This window comes from Pteronotus mesoamericanus, unplaced genomic scaffold, assembly GCF_021234165.1.
Source record: "Pteronotus mesoamericanus isolate MK-2021 breed Mesoamerican mustached bat unplaced genomic scaffold, CSHL_Meso_final contig_130, whole genome shotgun sequence".
NCBI classification, from domain to species: Eukaryota; Metazoa; Chordata; class Mammalia; order Chiroptera; family Mormoopidae; genus Pteronotus; species Pteronotus mesoamericanus.
Window position 1 is genome coordinate 4,125,691 of NW_026555060.1, and position 18,701 is coordinate 4,144,391.

The following is an 18,701-nucleotide window of genomic DNA, read 5'->3' on the forward strand; positions in this document are numbered from 1 at the left end:
CTGTATTATATTAGCTCATTTAATCTTCACAACACTCCCGCTTCAAGGGGAGCATTATTATTAGCTTCATTTTACAGATAATATAACTGATGATCAGAGAGGTCAAGTAACTGGCCCACAGTAACTGGTAAACAGCTGTTAAGGGACAAAGTGTGGATCTGAATCCAGGTCTTCGTGATGACAAGTACTATGGAAATAAAGAGGAGCAGGTTGCTAACTCTGTCTGGACAAGCAGTAAAAGCTTTTCAGGGCAGCAAAAGCTTAAACTTATCTATAAGGAGTCCACCATCTAATAAAGAAAAGGGGTGATATTTATGGTGGAATATATCTGTGCTCCCGGCAGCACAAACATTGGATGATAAGAGAAGATTACATGGCCCTCCAAGGATGACACGCAAATCGTAGCCCATATTAAAAAAAAAAAAAAAAAAAAAAGAATTGTATAGTCAAAGACTTGATTATATGTTGTGCCCTGGCCCTAATTCGATCTTACCATTCCACTGCAGTGGAAAGGTAATGAATTAAGACCAGTCACTCTACCTCCAATATTTCTCAGAGTAGACAGGATACCCCTTGAAGGCAAGGGTCACGTTCTACTTATTTACTGGTCTTCCCAGAGCCCAGCACAATGTCTCACAGAGAAGGTTCTCAATTATAGCTTGAAAAAGTGAGCTAAAGAGTGTGCAGCAGGATGGAAAAAAAGGAAGAAAAGAGGAAGGAAGGAAGAAAGGGAGGGAGGGAGGGAGGGAGGGAGGGGGATACCATTAATTTTTATCACAGGGCTTCTTTCTTACACACACACACATACACGTACACTAACACATGCACACATTTCTGTGTTCATTCTCTAAAATGTTCTCAGGTTGTTCTTAGAGTGTTGAGTCAGTTCTCATATCAATCTCCTTTTGAAAGATAATTGCTGGTATATGATCTTAGCAACATAATTATATCTTTTGTTATGATCCAGCAGCTACAAGTCTTGGCACATGCTTTAGTCAATTCAGAAAGAGCTTTGTGTGTACAGTCCTGTATAAAATTATAGTATTTCACTTCTGTAATAATGACAGTGATAGTTTGCATTATTTACCAAGTTTACTTTCAAGGTAGTTATACCATTGTTATCACTTCACCATAACCTTGTAAGGTTTTTCACAACTTATGGAGCCAAAGTTCACCCAGGTAAGCAGTGGACTCAGGGAGACCAAGCTCCAGGTCCAAGTCCCAGTCTGCTGATTCCTGTTCCAATGTACTTTCCAAACATTCAGTCTCCTCCAGGAAGCAAAATGTTGCCCGGAGGAAATATATTTCAGTATTTCTTTTTGTCTCTTTCTCTCTCCCTCTGTGTGTTTCTTTTACACAGGCACACACACGAACACATGCACACATTTTTGTCTCATTTTGCAGAAATCTGAATTTGTTCTGAGGTACAACTTGCCTCTAACCAGTTCTAACCCTATTCATCTCACCTCAGGTGGTCTCATTACCATTGTGATGATGGTTTTTAAAGTGAGTCCTGAGGTTTAGTGGTGTCTCATCCTGGCACTCCGCCTCCTTCACGCTCCTATTATTAATTTTCATGATCCAGTGGAGCCTGTACTTTCATTTCTGACATGGGTTAACTTTTACTGTACCTTATTGGTACTTCTTGTGGTCATTCTTCTCATTCATCTGGCTGGATTTTGGTTTAGGCCCTTCCTCCACACCCCTACCACTCTCAGAAGTTTCTGGCCCAGAAATTGTCCAATCCCATCCTAACTACACAACTATGGAATTGAAAGGAATATTTTCTTATACATATAATTCTTCTCAATATGAAAAAACTATATGAACTATATGTAAGATTTTTCAACCCGTTGAACAAGTTGGGTTCTTTTATTCCTTCCTCATTTATGTTTTGAAAACCATCTTAGAATCTCTTCTATCTTCCAGCTATACTACTGGGGTTGTAGAAGGAAAAGATCCCAGCTTGGTGCCTGCAACTAGAATTAATCAGAGGCAATAAATTGTTGAGAGGGTGGGAAGGGTGGGAATAGGTGTAAGAAGGGAACATGTGACAGGTCATGTCATTAAGCAGGAGCTGTTGACCAGTTTACATTGCTAAACACCTCAAAGGAACAAAGTAGTAGATGCTCCCCAAAGTCAACCTCCAATAGTCTAAGACTCAATGCCCTTATTATGGTTAAAGTTGAGGGGGAAACTGCTACAGGCTTGAATCCTACACGGTTGGGGATAGATGTGACTTGAGACAATGGCTCAAGGTTACCTTCTCCCTTAGACACAGCTCCTTCAGATCATTTGTTTTGACAGTTTCAACCAAAATGTGGCCAGCTTATCTTTAACACCTGAAGTACACTATGGTACCTCAAGGCACTACAACTTATTTTGGTTCGACAAATCATCATAGAAAGTCTACTGTGTGCCAAGCATGATCTTAGGCACTGAGTATCGACAAGATATAATTCTTGCCCTTGGGAGTTTGCAGTCCAACAGAGGAGACAGACATGTAACGTCTGTGATCTGGGAGATATTTAAAATACATTAGCTATCCTCATATCATGAACACCAACCAGTTAGAAGGGATGCTGGTCAGTGTACATTGGCATGCCCGCTATAGGTCAGCCCTGCTTATAATATCACATGATAAAAATGGTAGCAGAGGTCTCTAGAAGATGCCATTGGAGCTCAGAAAACACTCAATGCTTAGCTCAGGTGCTACATGGTCAGAATCCTGGCCCTTTGAGGAGGATTGTTATAGACCAATAAGGTGAATAGTAATAAATATCATGACAAAATTACCATATTTAGCACATGCCATGTACCAGCTCTGTGTTAAGAACTTTCCAAGAGTTACATTATTTGATCCTCACAATACCACCTTTTAACATGTGAGGAAACTAGATCTTAGTGAGAATTACCCTGATCACACAGGTTTAGGACAGAGTTTGAACAGAGTTTAAACTGTAACAATCTAACTTTAAAGCCTGCACTTTTTTCTGACATGAGGTGTTGATTCTTCTTCTTAAAGAGAAAAAAAAAAAAGGAGGCTGTAAACTGTCAGATTTTAGGATACAGAGAGGCTGAAAGAGCTATTCAGCAACAAACAAGTGAGTTTCTTGTCATTTCCATACTGCAAGGGTGAACTGGGAGTATTTTAGGTAAAGATAGATTGGTGAAGTCCTTATTCAGAAAGCTAACTCCAGGCCAACATGAGTCAAGGCAATATGGAGAACGAAGCTAACAGTCACTTTTCTTAAGAACCCTTTAGAATGAAGGACAGGAAGAGAGAGCCATCAGGTAAATATTGTTCCAGGTGCCTCAAGAGATGAGTAGTAGGTACAAGGGACCCTTGTTACAATTCTGAAGAACCTTGTTGAAACGTTAAAATAAAGCTGTCTTCTGAAACACGATTTTGGACTACAGAAATGGTCCTCTGGTCTGTCTTTTATCAGTTTCATGGAAACAGCCTTTTGAATATAAACAGTTAAGCTATTCCTACTGCCTGATCTACACATGGAATCACCATTTTCTCCTGGAGGTCTGTACAACCAAGGATGAGGACATAGCTATGATGTCAGTCCAGGAAAACTATTTGAGGGGGGACCTCAAAACCCAGGATTTATTTATAAAATATTGTGTATTTATTCTTACATGTTTAAACTTCAGTCACCTTCAAAATACTCTCCATTTGATGCAATATACCTATCGAGATGTTTTTTCTACTGCTCAAAACAGTTTTCAACTCATCAATTTTGATGCCTTTTAGTGCTTTTGCCATTTTTTGTCTTACCTCTTCCATATAGGCAAAATGTTTCCCTTTGAGGACTTTTTTCATCCAAGGAAACAAAAGAAGTCACTCAGGGAGAGATAAGGTGAATAGGAAGGATGGGGCATAGGGTCATGTTGTTTTTAGTCAAAAGCTGCTGAACATTCAGTGCAGTGTGGGCAGATGTGCTCGCAAATTACCCATCATGAAAAGGACAAATGTGTGGGAAAAGCCTTCAAAAAAATTCACTGAAGCCAAATGCAGCCTCTCACAACAGCACCAGCTGGTACAGGGATACAGATGGGTTCCTAGAACACTCACCTAGTGGGGGAAGCCGGCACTACAAGGAGCCCACCCTCCAGAAGATAATTCCATTTTGGCGGAGGGGCCCTTATAGCCTCACTTGGAGGGAAAATAGCAGAATAGGAAAAAAAAATTTACAGAAGAATTTCTAAAAGTTACTTCTCATACTGCAGTCTCTAAGTAAGAAGATAAGGGTGAAAATGTCACCAACAGAACTGATTTTTCATGGTGCCCTTCCAAGAGTCCTAATTCTCAAGATCACAACGTACAGGGAACTTGTATCTGTGGATTTAATAAGAATTCAAAAGTAAGGAGCAAACAGCTTTCCCCACTCTTTTCTGTCAAAATGCACAGATTTCTATTTGAAAAAGAGTAAGTCCCCAACGCCAAGGTGGGAGTATCATTGAGGAACAACCTGCTGTTCTAAAGGGGGAAAAAAGTAATAGTACCCAGAACAGCCAATACAGTATTGAAAAAGAACAAAGTTGGAGATCTGACACTATTCTACCTAACCTTTACACTAGAGGAAACCTGGTTGTTTTCAACCAAGAATGCTGTTTGAAACAGTGATCTAATTCAGTCCTATGGCTGAGACCACCTATGTGTTGATGACACCAAATTTCTGTCTGTCCTCTAAGTGCTAGACTCATATTTCCAACTGCTTACGCAGCATCTTCACTGGCTATCTCATGGACATCTCCAACTTAAACTGTCTTAGATCAGAACTCTCAATTTCATTCAGAAACGTGTTTCTTTCCCAGTCTTTCCCATCTCAGAAAATGGCATCACTAACCACTCTGGTGGTTGGTCCCAAAACCTAGAAATCACTCTTGAATTACTTCTTTGTTTCAACTTCCTTTTACTATCAGTTGCCTCTTCAAACCAATTAAAAATTTCTCTACTTTTTTCCATTTTTATTCCTATTATTCTGGTTGAAACAACTGTCTTTTTTATATAGTCTACTGCAAAAAGCATCATATCTGATATCTTGATTTTGCTTGCCCCAGAGCGTCCTTCTACAAGATGATTCCTTTTGTATAAAGTTTTTCAAATTTTTATTGTAAATTACCTTGACTATATAGAAAACTTGCAAGTGCAGAGCAAAGAACTTATTTTTCTGAAATATTTCAGAGTAAGTTGCCAATATGATGGCAGTGACTCAGAATACTTTATTGTTCATTTCCTGCTAACAAAGGAATTAGCCTATATAATCACAATATGACTTTCAAAGTCAGAAACTTAACATTAATTTATTGCTACTACTTAATCTGCAGCCTCCCTTCAAGCTTCACTGTTTTTCCCAGTAAGTCATTTATAGCAAAAGGATCCAATTCTGAATCATGTATTGCATCTGCTTGTCATGTTTGTTTGTTTAATTTTTATCAGTCTGTAATGGTTCCTCAAACTTTCTTTGACTCTCATGACCTTGACACTTGTGAGGATTATAGAGCAGCTTTGTTTTTTTGTTTGGTTGGGTTTTTGGTTTCTTTTTTGGAATACCCCTTAGCTTGCTTTGTCTGATTTTCCCCCATGATTAGATTCAGGTCACACCTTTTGGGCAGGAATATGGCAGAAGTGCTTTTCATTAAATCCCATCAAGTGCCACACACTTCTGATTTCTCCCCATGATGATGTTCACCTAGATCGTTTGATGAAGGCAGTCTCTCCTGGGCATTTCCACCCCGAGGTTATTCAGGTAATTAATAGGTATTTTGTGGGGAGGTATTTTAAATCTATGTAACTATCCTGATTTAATCAAACTTTCCATTGATAACTATTCACTTATTGGTATCAGTGTGGACTAATGGGTTCCTATTTTATTCATTGGATTATAGATTTTTCTATCATTACTTGTTTCTAGTTGTTGTCATAATTGTCCCCCAGGGATTTACGGTAGGTTTATTTTTGGTCTCTCTCCCAGGAATAGAGTTTGCCCCCCAAAAGGAAATGTGTGGCAATTCTCATTTCTCAGAAGTGCCTGCTTTTTGCATCTGTTAAATCTTAAATGTTTTCATCTTAAAGTAATCTTTATACCAATTTTTGGGTTCCAAGTGGGTGAACATACTGGCAAACTATTTTTCAAAGTGATTTTACTGTTTTACATTCCTACCAGCAGCAGTGGATAAGAGTTCTGGTCGCTCCACACTCTAGTCAACAATTGGTATGGCCAATCTTTTTAATTTTAGCCATAATTTTAGCCATTCTAGTGGCTAAAAATGTAGTAGAATCACATGGTGTTTTCAGTGCATTTCCATAACAACTAATGTTGACCATCTTTTTATGTCCTTATTAGCCATTCATATATTTTCACTGGTTGTTCAAATCTTTTCCCCACCTTTATCTAGATATTTGTCATCTTATCATTCAGTTACATGACTTCTTTATATAGTCTGGACACAAGTCCTTTGTCAGATATATGTTTTATAGATATTTTCTCCCAGTTTGTGCCTTGTGTTTTTATTTTAATAAGTTTCTCTTTGAAGATCAAATATTTTCAGTTTTGGTGATGTAAATTTCCTAAACTGTATCCCACAAATTTGGATATGTCATCGTGTCACTGAAATCCACTTCAAAATACTTTCTGAATTCTAAATATACCATTTCTGGGTCCATTACATACTTTCTTCAATCAAAGCTAAAGAAAGAGACAGAATAATTATCAACTTGGGTGATGTCAATTAGCAGTTTACAAAATATTTCTTCACTTCATTTAAACCTAGCAGTACTATTAGTTCCATTTCAGAGATGAGGAAACTGTAATTTTTCAGGAGATGAAAATAACTTATCTAAGGTTGAAATTTCGGTAAAGACAGATTCAAGCCTTACACAGGTCACCTGACTCTAAATACCATTTTCTTTTCACTGTACTTTACCTAGATCTCTGAAGGTATAAAATAAAACCTTTTCACAAGTTAAATTTCTAAGATAGCTTGTATTTTAAATGAAACTTTCAAGTGTATGCAAAATATTCCAGATTTCTCAATGTAGTAATACCAGACACAACGGCCATTGAGAATAGACAACATTTCTGCCCAGAGAGACCTCTCTGGCTTTTGAAGCTGTCCTCTTAATTGCTCACCTGGCTAACAAAGCCAAGTTGACCTACTGCAATCCAAGAGGCCTGCATTTCATTTCTCTCCAGCAATTTCAATGGCCTAGAAATTGGCTCTCAAATTAGAACTTAGAAGACTCCCGTTTGGAGCTCCTAGGGATTCTGGTCCAATCAGTATTGGACGTAATACAGGGATCTGGATTTCTTAACAAGCACTTCAGGTAATTCTGATGCAGGATGTTAGTGGATCTCCCAAAACTGGTAGGGACTGGGGAGAGGGTAAGGATCAGGTGAGGAAAGAGGAGGTGGCAGAGGTAGGCAGAGGATGGGTATGAAGTGCCCTCTAAGCTCTTCTTGAGGATTTAAATTTTATCCTAAAAGTACTGAGGAATAATTAAAGTTTTTAAGCAGAGGAGTTAGATAATAAATGTCAGCTTAGGAAAGGTTATGGTGGTGGAACATAGATAAAGACTAGAGGGATCAAAGACCAGAGGCAGGGCAAGCAGTTGGAGGGTGTTATAGCAATTCAGGCAGGACAGGCTAAAAATTTGGACTGTAATAGTGATGGTAGAGATGGAAAAACTCTAAAAAACAAAATTAACATGCATAAAGAGACAACACACAGTGAAAGGATTCAATGAAATGGAAAAATATCTAACAGCAGAATGCCAACTGCTAGTAAGGGTCTATAAATAAAAATCAGCAGAACCCCAGAGATAGTCATACAGGGCCCAGGGGAACGCTCCACACGCAGAGGACTTCCTGTATTGTGAAGTTCCCTTGATCCTGTCCCTTCAGAACACTTATTGTTTGTACTAATAGAGAGAATTTACAGCCTCAGATCATAGAAAGCTATTGCCCTGTCCGGAACCTGGGCAATGACCACACTAACAGCAGCCATATTTTCTTAGCAGAGGCCTCTCACAAGCAGTTTTATGACACACTCTCATGAAAGTCCTTCCTACCAGCCCCATATTCCATATGCTGCACCTAGTTTATGGGCTCAGGTGCTCTGCCCTTCATTATAACATCATCACTCAATCTGCTACAAAGCTTGTGAATGAACTGGGTTTTGAATCCAACATGAAATATATTCAGAGAAACCTTGCCATGGATGGTCACATTTTAGTCCCTGGATTCTGTGACTAGCCTCACACAAGCAATATAAAGCTAGATTTGTGGATTTATATATACATACTACTTATTATTCTGTCCAAAATATTTTTAATCATATTATAGGCCATCTCCCAGAGGCTTGTACAAAAGGTTATAGGCCCAAATCCCACTGAAGCTGCCTCCTGATTAAGTCAATTATATTTTTAAACCACATGTACTTATGTGACTTTATTATTTTTCTAAGCAACATCAATCACAGTCCAATAAAGTGACAATCGTTTCCTATGTATCCAGTTAAAGGAAGAAAATTACCAAGGAAATAAATAGATGTTACAGACTAGAAAAATCTGAAAAGGTGGAGGAAATCACTAAAATTGCTTAATAAGAAAGAAGAGATCAGTTTTAAGACAGCAAGAAGCCCCACCCAGACCAATAATTCTTATCTCTAGGGTGGGGCAAAGGTGGGCTTTTAAAACTGTTTCTCAGAAGGTGGGGACCACTGTTCTGGGAATGGTGAGAGGCTTGATGCGTCCAGGCCTCTTGGAGGTGTTCAAACGTCTAAGAATCTATATTTGACATGTGGAACAAAGGTTAATCCTCACTCCCTGTGTCTACCTCCCCATACTAAAATGGCTAAGTTCTCTCACAGCTGAACTTCTAAGAAAAAAAAATGATTGAAAGGCCCTTTTATTTTTCAGGTTGTGTTTCAGAAATGAATAGAGCTTTATTTATCTTTTAAAAACATAAATCAGACAATGCCATTGTTAGAAATGTATAGCTTTGCTGCTTTTCGTCATCCTTTAAAATGTGAATCAAATCGTGTCACCTCCCTGGAGGAGCAGGACCTGTGCAGAGGGACAAATGGAAGCCGCCTGCTATTAATTCAAATGTTTAAACTCAGAGAGCTAATAACCTGTTAAATAAAATATATTCCATATATTTTGGCAAATGTATATGCATAAAAGCAAAACCAAAAGATGTGTGTAGATTTTACAAGTTCAAAGGCTGGCAAAATATCAAAGACGATTGAATTTAATTATTATTACACACACCTGAGTGTTCTGGTGATGGGCCAGCAATGTTTGCATGAGTAATTAAGTAAAGATATACAGAGGTCGTAAATTATCTACTTATGAAATGAAATTTATCTTCTTACCTTTATTTCAGTAAAATTAATAATTATATTGTTAAAATCAAGATTTTCATGTAATTTGTGTTCTATTAACACAATGTCAAAGTAGATCCCCTTTCTTGGGTTATTACATTTCTTAGTTTTGTTTTAATTCATTTCGACTTGGAGATAGCAACAACCGGAACTGTAAATACAATTTGTAAAACAACATTTAGATTCAAAAGTAAACATCAAATTTTACATATGTTCAAATACTGTAATGAGCTGCATGCAATTATTGTTGCTGAAAGCATTACAAAAGATTTAATCTTATCTTATAAATTGTTATCATTTTATCACTATTTTCACCAAAAGCAATCACTAGAGCCTGAAGAACCTTTACAATGTGTGTGCATGAGTGTGTGCTTGTATGCACTGCACATGTGTGTGTGACATTTGTATATGACATGTGTGGAGCCCACTACAGCATGGAGCCCAAGACTGGACCCCATCTCAGTCTAAAGGCAAAAGTTCATCTCTTCTTATAAACCTTCAATGGCTTCCCTTAGAATTAAGTCTAACTCCTCACAAAGGACCACGAGGCCTTATAAACTCTGGCTTCTGCCTAGTTCTGAGCCCCAGTCACCCTCCCTTTATGCTTTTTTCACTCTTCTGCAGCTACAATGGTCTCTGGTCTGCGGCTGAGACACTACCACCTTTTTCCTGCTCAAGAACTTGCCTCTGCTATGCCCTCTGCTTAGCACAGCTGCTTCCAACTCTTCACATGGCTAACTTCTATGGGTCCTTAAGGCAGACAGTCTCTGTGCTAATTAAAGGTCAGATTCTGGAGTTAAATTCCCTGAGTTCAAATTTGGCTCTACCATTTATCATCTGTGTGGTCCTGGGCCAGTCTCCAAATGTCTTTAGTATCCTCACTTGTAGAAAGGAAGTAATCATAATTTCCTGTGGGTTAGTTAGTGTGCATTAAATAAATGTTAATATAAATGAAACCTTTAGGCCAGGCCTAGCATAGGAAGAATCCAATGAATCATAGCTTAAGGAAGCAGAGCACTGACCAGCATGGCTCAGTTGTTTGGAGTGTTGTCCCATAACTGAAGGGTCGCAGGTTCGATTCCTGGTCAGGGCATATACCTAGGTTACAGGCTCATTCTCCCATCTGGGTGTGTACCATGCCCAGTCCAGGCACATACGAGAAGAACCAATCCATACTTCTCTCTCACCTTGATGTTTTTTTCCTCTCCCTTCCTCTCTCTCTAAAAGCAATGAAGAAAAAAGTCTTCAGATGACAATTAAAAAAAAGTGAGAAAGAGTATAGAGGCTTTCCCTGACTATGCAACCTAAACTAGCCTCTCACCAGCACACACTGTTTCATTTTTTCATGGTATTTATCACTATCTAGAATCGCATTGTTTTTTTTTATCATTGTTTATTATCTGTCTCCTTCCTCTAGATGGAAGTTTTATGACAACTGAGGCTTTGCCTGAAAGGTTGCAGTTGTAGCCTCTTGTGCAGGGCACATAGTAAATATTCATTGAATGAATTATTCTTTTATTTTTTTAAAGCCTGCCAACTTTAAACCAAATCAGAAATTACAGATTTGGGAAGAAAATATTTACTCTCCTTTTCCAACTAACACTTCTGAGACTGTGCTTGGTTAAGATGGGTTAACAGGCATGTGTCCGGGGCCGCAGCATGCCGAAAGGCCGGGCAAATGCAGTACAGAGGTCATGGTGCTGTGGAGGGCCAACCACTCACTGGCAACAAGAGAGGTGTCTTCTAACAGCCTCAAGAGAAGTGGAATCTTTGCAGTTATCCAGTTAATGTAGTCAATGTGGACTTCCCGCCTGGTCCATTTAAACCACTGTTTGTTGTTAATGGACAAACTTGTGAATGACTGACTAATCTTTGCCTTGTACAGTGCAGTCAGTCATAAAGTAGGGAAGAGATTACCCCTTAAAGAAAAAGCACAAAACATGAGTCTTAATAGATCATCATCAAAATTTGTGAATAAACACCAACTATACCAGGGATGCCACATGAAATCATACCTTCTAAAATAAGTATAAAAATCCTGTTGCCCCAGATTGGAATCCATTTGTTTGCTATTGTCTTGCTTTCCCCAAACAGATTTCTTGAGCATGCATACCAAAGGCATCAAGTCGGTGACAATGAGAGAACAATGAATTCTAGCATATTTGAGTCATTTTACAAACAGCTAAGTCTCAAGAATCCATGTGATGTACCCATAAAGAAGTTGTTGCCACAGCAGCCTGTAATGACAATCTTCATATCTTTGTCCCCTTGACCTTCCTGCACCCCGATGTTCCCACGGTCCTCACTTTGCCAGCCCATTTTTATTCTTTAGGCTGGAAAATGATTTGTATCCCTTTGAGGTCTTTAGAGAATAAATGAAATAGAAATAAAAGTAAAAAAAAAATGATTATTAGCATTGTATAGAAAGAAACCATCCATTTGAATTAAAACAAGTATCAAAAAATGTATTTAATAGGCCCTGGCTGGATAGCTTAGTTGATTAGAGCATTGTCCAGATACACCAAGGTTCAGGTTTGATCCCTGGTCAGGGCACAAACAAGAACCAGCCAATGAATGCATCAATAAGTGGAACAACAAAGCAATGCTTCTCTCTCTTTCTCTCTCATGCTTTCTCCCCATCCTCTCTCTCTCAAAATCAATTTAGTGTATTCAATAATACCAAAAATGAGTTTCAAAAGTTGTTCTCATTTTCTCACTGCTACAAGTACATCAGTCCCATTTGTCCATGGTTTTACTTTCCACAGTTTCAGGCCAATAATATTAAATGGAAAATTCTAGAAATAATTCATAAATTTAAAATTGTGCACCATTCTAAGTAATGTGATGAAATCTCACGTCGTCCCACTCTGTCTCTCCCAGGACATGAGTCATCCATTTGTCCAGCATGTCCACACTGTATATAGTACCTGCCTGCTAGTCACAAAGTAGCCATCTCTTTCATCTGGTCAGCCATTAGATAGATAGAGAGGGAGGGCACATTCACATAACTTGTATTACAGTATATTGTTATAATTTTTCTACTTTATTATTAATTGTCAATCTCCTACTGGGTACTGTGCCTAATTTATAAATTAAACTTTATCATAAGTAAGCGCATATAGGAAAAAAATATAGTACTATCTGTGGTTTCAAACACCAACCAAGGATCTTGGAACACATCCTGGGGATAAGGGGCAACTACTGTATAGTAAAATGGATAAGGAATAACTATAACAATTACAAATGGTGTTTTTGTTCCCTGGTCAGGCCACCACAAATGGTGCTAGTAATTTACGTAGGTTGAGCACTTACCAATATTCAAACTAACATCCTGCAAAATAAAATAATGGAAGACTGAGAAACACAGGGAGGTTGCCAAATTGAAGAGACAAAGAAATATGGCCCAAATGAAAGAACAAACCAACACTCCAGAAAAAGAACTAAGTGACATGGAGATAGCCAGCCTATCAGATGCAGAGTTCAAAATACTGGTGATTAGGATGCTCAGAGAAATGATTGAGCATGGCCAAAAAATAAAGGAAGAAGTGAAGGCTATAAAAGTGAAATAAATTAAAACACACAGGGATCCAACAGTGAAAAGAAGGAGACTGGGATACAAATCAACAATTTGGAACAAAAGGAAGAAAGAAACATTCAACTGGCACAGAAAGAAGAAACAAGAATTCAAAAAAAACAAGAAGCTTAGGAACCTCTAGGACAACTTTAAACATATAACATCTGAATCATAGGGATGCCAGAAGAAGAGGAAGACCAAGAAATTGAAAACTTATTTGAAAAAATAATAAAAGAAACCTTACTTAATTTGGCAAAGGAAATAGACATACAAGTCCAGGAAGCTCAGAGAATCCCAAACAAGTTGGACCCAATGAGTACTACATGACAACATATCATAATGAAAATGCCAAAGATTAAAGATAAAGAGAGAATCTTAAAAGCAGCAAGAGAAAATAAGAGATATACCTACAAAGGAGTTCCCATGAGACTATCAGCTGATTTCTCAAAAGAAACCTTGCAGGCAATAAGGAACTGACAAGAAGTATTCAAAGAGATGAAAAGCAGGAACCTACAGCCAAGATTGCTCTACCCAGCAAAGCTACCATTTAGAATTGAAGGGCAGATAAAGTGCTTCCCAAACAATTAAAGCTAAAGGAGTTCATCATCACCAAGCCCTTATTACATGAAATGTTAAGGGACTTATCTAAGAAAAGGAAGATCGAAACTATGAACAGTAAAGTGAAAACAAGCTCACAACAACTATCAACAATAGAACCTAAAAAAAAAAAAACCTAAGCAAACAACTAGAACAGGAACAGAATCATAGAAATGGAGATCACGTGGAGGGTTATTAGCAGAGAAGGGGTGGGCACAACATGGGGGAAAGAGGTACAGGAAATAAGCAGAATAATTGGTAAGCACAAAATAGACAAGGAAATGTTAAGAATAGAATAGGAAATAGAGAAGTCAAAGAACTTTTATGTATAATCCAAGGACATGAACTAAGGGGGGTGATTGCTGGAGGGAAGGGGGATTCTGGGTGGAAGGGGACAAAGGGGAAAAAATGGCACAACTGTAACAGCAAAACAATTAAATATACTTAATTAAAAAATGGAACACTGTATCTTATTGCAGTCACAAACAACTACAGGAGCTGTTTTTTGTTTGTTTGTTTGTTTATCTCTAGCACAAACTTCCAAAAAGATTCTTCAATAAATTCCCTTAGATTATATTCTTTTGCCTGATGGTTTATTGACAACAAATCAATAAAATAAAATAAAATAAGATTTAATTTAAAAAGACAGTAAATTTGCTTCATATTAGAGAAGCTACTACTTCAAGTCTTCAAATGACAAAAGAGAATAAACACCAGAATTATTTAGATATGAATTCACTCATATAGTTACTGTGTAGGAAATTTGTGAATATACAGCATCCAGAAGAAGTAACGCCTGCTTATCTGTGGTTGGTGGGGTAATAATATGTGTGTAATAATTTATGGTTTTAAATTGAACATTTCACCTTAAATGTCATATGGTATGCTTAAGTGTGATGTTATGTTACAGAATTACATGTGTATGATTTTGTAATAAAAGACTTTGTAATAAAAAGGGGATGTTATCTGTGCCAGGCCCTGTGCGTAATTGTATGATCTGTGGTGGGAAGACAAGGAAGAGTGAGTTCAACTTATTTATAATCTGCTGGCGCACCCATATTGGTAAGGATAACAAGCTAGCACTGGCTAGTACTACCCAGCCCCCAATTTCTTAGTTCCTGTTTTGGGTAAATTTTATCTTCCATAGCAAGGGAGGGAATTTAGCTGATAATAATTAAAGCACCCCCCCCCACCCACCCATCTACTCCTCTGGGTCAATAAAAGAGAAGCCCCAGCTCAGATGTAGCGGCCTTTGGAAAATGGCATCGGAGGGACAGGACTGCCCCATAAGCCTAGGCAGTCCGAAGGAGGCACGAAGACTCCCAGCCACCGAGGTGAAATCTGCCCTCTATTCCACTCACCAGTCATGTGTCTAGCTCAAGACTGTGTCCAGCTGAGGGGGGCACCTTTGTCTATTTTGTCTGTTCAGAGTGTCTTTTTCTATTTCATTAAAAGAGTCCATATAGAAAGTTTCTACTCTAGTGTGAGTCTAGGCTCCAGAATTACCCTTCCTACACTGTGAAGGTTTAAACCTTCTTTTCTCCATGATCTTTATATACGTGTCTCTAATTAACATATCATTTATATTAGTTTATTTGCATATCTGTCTTTTTATATGGCTGCAAGACGACTGAAAGTAATCTTTTTATACTCAGTTCTTAGAATAGAATCTGGTTTAAAATATTTTGTGCCAGTGCATGGAAAACATATGCTTATTGTATGAATGCTTGAAAAGATGGATGAGTGGATGGATGGATGGACAGAGACAAGTGAAGCACAGAAAAGATGTATTAAGAACACAAGAATGGATTTGGAATCAGAGCAGAGGGCTCCTCTCCTGGCTCTTCTTCTACTATTTGGCACTATTGGTGAGAGAACAGAGAATAAAAGTCAAAATTGTCAAGGAAAAATTTTGTTAAAGATAGCATTCTGCACTCCACACAAGCCAAGGCAACTGTATGCAACTAAGACTGTCCTGTATTTTTAGGGGTTGTGCTGGGTAGCCTCAATTTGCCCCTTTAGGACAAATACCCACCCATCTCCACCCAACTTGGAACTTCAGGAGGCTGACCTACGTGGACCATGTCAACACTTCTGTTGCCTCTCCCCCTACCTCAAAACATACTTTTGCTGTATGTGCCTGTAAGAGAACATAGAAATAAATATCACCCATCCCAAAGTGCCCCTATACATGTGGTGTGGATTTCCATTAATTGCGAACCCTGAGGCAAGCGTTCTAACACTTCCGTGGAAAATAGCTTTAATGGAGCTTCATTTCCTTGGAAACCAGACCCTGGGGCAGAGCATTGAGTACTTGAACATCAACAGCAGCAAATCCACTCTAAGCACACCTGAACGGGCGAGTGTCTTTAAATTTAACTAATCTGAATGCTTTGATCCTTGTGATTTATTATCCTTGCTGGAAGAAACCTGGGGGTGAGAGGGGGCACTTTCTATTTATTATTATTATTTTTTAATTACAGGTAACTTTCAGCATTAAATGAGTTTCAAGTGTACAACATAATGGTCAGACATTTATATAGCTTATGAAGTGATCCTCCAATAAGTCTAGTACCCACCTGGCACCATACATAGTTACTACAATATCATTGACTATATTCTCTATGTTGTACTTTACATCACCATGACTATTCTGTAACCGCCAATTTTTACTTCTTAATACCTTCACCTTTTTTACCCAGCCCCGTACAACATAGACAGTATACTCTTTGACGTTGCACTCAATAATATTTTTTGGATGTCTTCTTGGGCAAGGGAAACAAAAGAAAAATTAAACAATGGAACTACATCAAACTAGAAAAGTTTTTGCACAGCAAAGGAAACCATCAACAGACAAAAAGACAATCTATAATATGAAAGAAGATACTCACCTAATAAGGGTTTAATATCCAAAATATATAAAGAATTTATACAATTTAACACCAACAAGACAACCAATCCAATTAAGAAATGGGCAGAGGACCTGAATAGACATTTCTCCAAAGAAGACATACAGATGGCCAACAGACATATGTAAAGATGCTCAATGTCACCAATCATCAGAGAAATGCAAATTAAAACTGCAATGAGTTATCACCTCACATCTGTCAGAATGAGGGGCCCCTTCTTTTAAAGCTTGTTCTCTGGCCCATTGCTTCCCAAACTTCTTCAAAAGAAAGCATATGTACAAAAGTGTACCATGCATAGTGCACAGTGGGGCAAACGGCTGCGGCTGTTTGCTGTTGCAGACAGCAAGCGTGGGGCTCCAGCCCCACAGACATCTGCAGTACTAAACGCTGAGGTGATCAGCACCTTGGCACACCAGCGTTCATTTGTGTAGCACAGTGAAAACCACGGTGTGGCCCCAGATACATGGCATGTACTACTCAATCCCTGACCCTGAACACTAGACACAGGAGGCTGCCACTAGGACCGTGACCTCTCTGCCTCTGGAAACTGGATGTCATGGGGCCACCACTGCTGCCATCTCAGAATGCACTGTGTGCATGGCTTATTTCACAGAAGAGGCAGAGTTATCTGGACTGTTTCCAATGAGTAGCCTCCAAGCCTGGTTATCAAGGCCCTCTAGGAAATTACAGCATCCCTTTACTTAATGTTCTAAATGCATTTACATTGTTCCAAATTCAAAACAATGCAATCAGGTTTGCAAGAAGAAATTTCACTCCCTTTCCCATTGCACCCCATTGACCCTCACAACTTTAAGGTAAACACTCTTACAGTTTATGCGTGTTTCCAGCATTTCTTTTTGCAGACATAATGAATACAAATAAATATGCCTTTCATTTCCTTTTCTTACAGAAATGGTAGCACACTATACATATGCTACATGTGTATATGTGTATTCCTTTGGGCCTTGGCTTTTTTCTCATATAACAAAATATCCATATGAGTACATAGACATCTTTCTCATTCTTTCACAATGACATAGATTTCCACTGTGTGGATATACCACAGTTTATTTTAACCAGTATCTATTAATGTTTATTTGGCTTGTTCCTAATTTTTTTGCATTTGTAATTTCTTAAGCATGTAGATACACTTTTAAAAGAAATTCCCAGAAACAGGATTGCTGGGTCAAAGGATAAGTGCATTTACAATTTTGATAAATATTGCCAAATTGCACCCCTACCAGCAATGTCTTATAGTGTCTATTTCCCCAAAGCCTTTACGAACAGAGTGTATTATCCAGCTTGTGAAATATTGCCCATCTGATCTATAAAAAAATTATTTCTTAGTGCAGTTTTAAATTTCCTTTATCTTACAGTGAGGAAGGTTTATCATCTTTTCATTTGTTTGAGCCCATCTGCATTTCCTAATAATAAATCTTCTTTCTGCTGGAATTAGCTAGAACTGGTCCCTATGGCTATATATTGCTACACTGTTTTAAACCCCTTTTTCTTGGAAGCCAGAGGTTTCCTCCTGCCCTTATTTTGATACTGGTCCTTGAATGACCAAAGTGGAAGAGCAGGACTTTTATCCCAAGTATCCATCCTTCTAGAGAAAAAGAAAAAGGAGTCAGAGGTGGTGGTAGGTGATCTGTACCTCCATCACTGACTCTAGCTTCCTGGACTTAACTGGGTTTTGCTATTAAATGCTTGAGTTGGAAATAAGCAATGCGGTGGCCTGTTGATCATGGTTCAATAACTTCAAGTCTTCCTTTCTGTTTTCTTCTCTACCTGTCTTCCTTTTATTCTTTTTCCCTTCTTTTTGATCCCTGAGAAAGCCAATCATTATAAATAGAGGGGCCAAGTAGAGTTGATCAAACCGTCACAATTTTTCTCAATTCTCCTCTAACATACATTATTTTCCCAATGGATTTTAATGACTTCAGTAAAGCTTTGATGTTGAGCCTCACACCAGCATGTGGACTCCTATAAATTAAATGCTTCAGTTATATTCAGTTTATTATAGGTCAGTTGAACCTCAATAAAGTTGTCTATCTAAAACCAAAAACAAAAATTAAAGGTAAGATTCCTGCATGAAGTCCTGTCATTTTTTTGGTGAAGCACATATATCTTTATCACCCATTCCATATTCCATATTAAATATATTCCATATTTAAATTTCTTTTCAGTCCTTAAAAAAATGGCAATTTGTACAACACATATAC